We start from the raw sequence: 6,473 nt of genomic DNA, 5'->3' as shown, positions 1-6,473 counted from the left end.
CCTACGATATTGGATCCTCACCTAACCAGAATCCTCTGTAGCAAAATTGACCATGGTTTTGATTATCGCCAATTCATCAAGTTTTCACAGCTAGTTAGGTTCAGGTCTGGACCTGGACCTGTGCCTGAAGTTTCTGCACCGGTACCCGGCCCTAAGTCCAAATGACAACCTCTGCATAAGGACCAACTGGCCTAATCCTCAAGCAGATTTACCGCTGGCATAAGAATCAATTACATGTATCAAAAGCCGGCCACACAGTGACCATAAGCCACCCCTGGTGGCAGATTCTAGCTGGACACTGCTTAGCCAGCATTTGATACCGTGTTATGCCACCAGCAAATTTCCTTGGAGATTACAACCAGTCAATGACATGCTATACTGTACAGTCAAACCTACAAGGGACTGTAGCTACCTCTATCTACAAAAGGATCACCTGGCCAGTGACACAGTCAAACCTGTACTAGGGACCATCTCTGCATAAGAGACACGTCCACTTTTTGGTGGTCACTTTCCCATTGCCCATTTACAGTAAGAATCCTATCTATAGTGACTATATGTTGGGCTATATCTTACCTATTAAAGTAGAGGTTGGGTCACTGAGATAGTGGTCAGCTCCCCTCACAGATATTGTATTAGCAGCTCATTGGATTACATTTGATAGCAATGGGCCTATGAGTATGACCAAGGAGGTTGGTATGGCTATAGTTAAGGTTCTCAGAGCTTGATTGCAAGCATGCACTGACCATTTTTATCGCTGGGTGGCGTCATTGAGCTAGCTATATAACCATGTATTTGGCCGCTCGCCAGAGCTTGGCGGACTACTTAAAAAGTCGAGTGTAACGATTTCTCCACATTTTAACGTTATTTCGTACGAACTATGGTACAATAACTGTATTGTTGCAAGAAACTTAAGAAGATTTATAGATTCGTGCAAAGACCAAGGAAACTGCCAAGATTCTCAGCCTGATTTATGACAAGTGATAATTAACTCCAGTCATGCATTGAATTTACGAGTGAGTAAAATTTACAGCGTTTCATAAATTTACAGTTGTTTTCCAGCGTTCCTTTGTTGATTTATCGGATATTTGTACTCATTTGACTTGTTGAGATGTATATGACGTCAAAAAGCATACAAATGGCGGTCCGTGAATAGTTAAGAGCAACGTTTAACGAACCTTAAATCTGTCCTGAGCTTCCTTACATATATGCATAGCGGGCTATTTTATACCCTCTAATCTATTAAAGAAATTATTTGCTATTTAGAAACCTAAGTGTATAGGTCTAACCAGAGAAATAATACACTGTAGAAGTAGCCAACATTGCATTTTGGTGCAGAAACGGCGGGGTTTCTTCGGAGGGTTATCCGGCCACCATCAACAAAATCGTTATCCTGCTAGCTGTGGATCATTCGCCGCAAAGTTCAGCATATGTCTCACATATACCTGGTTTATCCGCCAACAGTGCATGCAAACACACACCAGGTTAACGTTCGCAGTCACTTTGAATTTGGACATCTAACTGCAAGCGTTGTTTAAATCTATATAATGAGGATGTTCTTGGTAGTAACACGTTCTATCCTGCAATAGTTCTAGGAAAAACGAGTTGATCACTTCAATCCTGGGTTGATAACTATTGTAGTTGAAGGCATGAGTATTTCTCGTTGCTGAGTTGAACAGAGAGGGAATGGTCCGAATTGCTGACATAACTTTACCAGTATTAATGCACACTTAAATCCACGATCAGTTGGGTGGAAGATGTGTTCTGACAGGCCGATTTCTCTTCGTGACTGTACAAGGCGTCAGGGAAGCGGGACTGTCAAAACGTGTTATTCTCTTCCATACCAGCATCTACCTGTGGATTAGTACACCTGTTCTAAAAGGATTATACAGTTTATACGGCTCAAATGTTGATGACGTCATCACTTCCTGTCTAATTCTTACCTGAATGGCAAGGTCATTTTACGTTCGACCGTGCGATGACCTTGTGACGTCAATAGTAATATTGTTTGAAAATGTATAGTTTTACATTTTGTATAGTTTTACATTTTGTCATTGTTTTCTGGTCATGTTTCACACTGTTACTATTGTTCGTGTCTAGATTTGTGGTATAGAAAGTGTAAGTGTTGTTAGGAGGGGGAAATCGTCAAGTTGCACGTTGATAATCCAACGGAATGTCGTTAAAAACGTGGGACTTTGTGAGCCGAATCGGTGACCGAATCGGGATCAAAGTTCAGTTTTTTGCACAATTGGCTCTGCGGGGCGAAAGGAGGCCGGGAGATCGACTTCCTTGTGCCACAGAATGGATGTTTTGGAAACCAAGTCGGCTGTTACCAAAACACTGGCCCGTGGAGTGCGAAGGGAAAATGTCGGAGCAAGGGGCTTTGAGGCGGGACAAAAGAAGCCGGGAGACCCGCCATTGTCCACCGCTGCGCACAATGTCACAAGTGCCTCGTTCAGAACTCTCCAATTAAGCGATTGGATAAGCAACGGGGAGATACGGGGCTTGGGCCACTTTCAAATGCCTCGATGTTTATACGCTTCAAGGGAACTTGATGGGAATTCGCACTGCTCACACTGACTAGTCTGAGAAAAGTGCAGCCAAAGCAGAAACATTTGTCCTAGTGATTGTACTTGAGGCTGACTTCTCAAAAATACTTTGTGGTGTCATTCGACCGGAAACTTAAGTAGCCACTTAACGTTGCATCGCATCATTTTCCTAATCCATGCTGACAACAGATAGGTCATTTTCTGGATTCGTAATATCATAAAAGTATAAAAGTTAATGTTTACTGTCGCAATAGAGACCACCTGTTAACGCGGTCTCTTCTGTTATGTTACGAGTCGTTGTTTGGCCAGGGCATGAATTGATTTTCAGAGAAAAGGAATAACAGGTCTACAAAAAGCAAGAGCTTGTAGCAAAAACGTTACAAAATATACACTTTTGATGAAATGAAATGAAGATTCGGGGGAAAATCACAGAAAGACAATGTGTCATTTCTGTCTCTTTCCATCAGAACCTAAGACTGCATACGCCACTCCCACGCACTTTTTTAAAATCAGTATTCTCGCTGGAACAAGTTCGCCATCCGTTTTTCTCCTATCGTTGATAATATTTAGATGAATCCGGATCACTAAAACGTTGAACATAAGAAGTAAGAATAAGATAACAAAAGAGAAAATACTTATAACTTGATCATCAATTGCTGCTGTAAATTTCATCCTTTTTTGTCATGATCTATGATCCACCATCATTTTGTCAAGCATCAAAAGCACTTGTTTTTTTCTGTCATTATTCAATAATGTCTCTTGAACAAGCTCGCCACCCATAGCGCACCCAGAGGTTACAATCATGTGCTAATCGTCCCCACCGTTTGTCACCCGTGTGTCAATCCGTCCCTGGGGAGATCCGGTCCGATCTGACGGTAAAATTAACATGTCAGTGTAAAAAGCTGTCAGCAAAATCCGCTACAAGCTCTACTTGTGTTTCTAAACAACGGTTACAGTGCTGTGCATGCTTTTATATCTGCTCATACAAATATTCTTTGCTTTTTTGTGACCAAGGTTTTGTCGTAAGATGAACACAGTTTTTGTAGGATTCTGGGTAATATAAATCAAAATGGCTTCCCGGTCCCAAGTGGCCTTGTGAGGGCGTGGCACAGCTAACACCAATGATTAACACGGATTATCAAAAAGGGAAAGTTTTACCAATCTTTCTGACAGACACTTTCATTGGCAGACGGACTCAGTTTGACCCTAAGCTATAAGTGTGGAAGTTGATTTTGCATACCTACATCTTGCAAGGCTTACTGTTTGATAAAGTTAATTAAGGCTTGGATAGTTTTTGATCAAGCTAGATCTAAAATCTTTATCGATTTCATTATTTGTTTTGCTATGGTATTTGTGACCTCAGAGTACAAACTGTTTACGATCGATTGTTTTGTCATCGATGAGTAGCAGTGCCACAGGTACATGAAATTGCCCAAAATTTGTTGTGTTCTTCTCCAAGAACGTTAAACTTTCCTCCGACTTTCTTGCCACAACGAGCGACGTTAGAGAAGTAATGCATCCGATGCTGTCTCGGTTTCTTACAACTTTCTCCGAGCGTCAAAAAGACACCCCCACTTTCCCGCCGTGGCATGTAATTGGCGGGAAAACGAGGGGCCTTGAACCTGACTGACATTGCTCTTCAAAGTCAAATTCCCCTGAATGGGCACCACAGCACCCAGCGCGCAGCCCAGCTCAAAGTGCCCGGATCACATAACTCACAACAACCGTGCAAACAATGCAACTGTTTCTATTTCAGGTAGGGCGAAAGAAAACGACAACAGACGTTTTTCTCCCGTCACCTGCGAGTTGATTCTTCCCGACTCCTTTTTACAAATTTTGCCGCTTGAGGAACAGACGTCTTTCTTGAGAATCGGGAAGATCTTTCTGTTAAGGAACCCATTCTACTTCAAAGTCGTGGGAAATTGTTTGATTAGCGACTAATCTTAACTTCGTTCTGACCGTCTCAGCTAGTTAGGGTTTAATCCAAGAGGCAGATCTCGGGTTTCTGTTATTGACGTAAGCGCGGCACTTTCCGGTGGCGCGAAACAAAGGGCTGGGCCGTTACCATGGAGACGGGTGAATACGGGTCAGGGTGAGGGCGGGTCCAGGTATTCGCCATCGTTGTTTCGACAATTGGAGGTGTAAAAAAGAAAAAAACTTGAAAAGTGAAATTCGCCGCCATGTTGGAATATCATGTCGCAACCTTGACACACAAACATGTACTTGCACATGTCGAACAACCTGACATCGGACTGGGGAGGTAGAATTTCTGCGATAAGATATCAACATTAGCCAGTCAATGAAACTTGATATGATAGAGTAAGCCGTTAACGTAATGTTGTTAGAGTTGAAGTCATGAAAGAACGAAGTGACTCAGAAACACGTGAGAAATAGTCCGGCAGCGAGATAGCGGTCAGCTTCGCACGAGACAGCCAGTCAGTTTCAGGGAGATGAAACTAATCAAAACACTAGTCTCTACCAGGCTCCAAAGGTCGCTGGAAAAATTGTAGAAATTGGCCAAATAAGACAGAAAACACGCCGGAGGAGTTATTAGACGGCAGAGGAGTACAGTTAGTGAGCCCTGTGGAGCCTGGTAGAGGCTATCAAAACACGACCATTCTAATCAAGCGATTCGGATTTGAGAGGTTAAAAAGCACATTTAAGAAGCCGATACGCTACATTTCACCAGTGGATCTACCCTCCAAGCAGAGGCTAGGCTCCGGCTGTTTTTTTTTTAACGTTTTTTAGTCGTTTTTATCGGGCTTTCTATTTTGTATTTTATGTTGCTGTGTCATAACCTACTGGCTGGCGTACTTCAAGAAAAAAATTGCAAAATAGAAAACCCAATGAAAAAAGGACTACAAAAAAGTTTAAAAAACAGCCGGAGCCTAACCTCTGCTTGGAGAGTAAGTGGACCGTCAAAGCAGAGGTTGATGGGAGGGGGAATCTTTTTCTTATATGCCGTCTTTTTCTGTCAGCTATCTCCACCGTGATAGCTGACAGAAAAAATACGACATATAAATTTAGATATTAGAAAAAGGTCACGATTTTCTCCATCAAGATCTGCTTGAAGAGTACAGTGGACCGTCACTGATGAGCCAAACAATCAGTCAACTCGATTTGACCGACAGGCGCCACCGTTGTGCGCTCTAGCGGTTTGCTGTTGCGAAGGTCAGCCCTGTCCAATGCCCTATCGAACGTGACCTGACCTTTTACCATTACCTTGAAGGGTCACCGTACGGTGGGGTAAAGAAACGTAATTATATTGTATAGAACAGAGTCGTTTGTACCTATTTATAAGTTGTTTTGACTACTAGTATGTGTTTTGAATAGCTGTGCCTGTGCAGGTCTTTCATATCAAATAATACTACCAGTAAAATCATTGCAAATTCTTGCCCGAAGACTAATATTACACCTGACATGAAAAGGACAGACAACCTGTCCTAAATACTGACTCTACACTGTAACTTTGACTCTCCGGTTTGACCATTTCTTCTGAGACAATGGAAGACGAATAATCCTACTTTTTCTGTGTTGTGTGGGTTCTGTGGTGTGAAGAGGAGAGTCACTTCTTGTAATTCAGGGCGGGGATGTACTGATTTCTTAGTAAAATAACTTTTTATTTGAGGAATTCCCGGCGGTGTAGTGAGGGCGCCAGTCGTCTTGAAACAGATTATGCAAATCTCACCTGTCCTCGCGTGGGAACGGCGCGCGATTCCCCCACCTCTGGGATTCGAACCCGTGTCTTCAGGGACGACTACCCAGCCCACCAACTTGTCAACAAAGTCAAGAGAAGTTCAGGACGGTGTCAAAATTACGGCGCGCATTCGCCGTAGGCCATCGCATCATTTCAATGTCCTAGAATTTTCAAGCACGCCGTAACAGAAACAACCGCCGCCTATCTAGGCTAGAATTCTTCATTAACAG

Source organism: Branchiostoma floridae, chromosome 15, assembly GCF_000003815.2.
Source record: "Branchiostoma floridae strain S238N-H82 chromosome 15, Bfl_VNyyK, whole genome shotgun sequence".
Taxonomy (NCBI): domain Eukaryota; kingdom Metazoa; phylum Chordata; class Leptocardii; order Amphioxiformes; family Branchiostomatidae; genus Branchiostoma; species Branchiostoma floridae.
Note: the sequence above shows the minus strand (reverse complement) of the source record.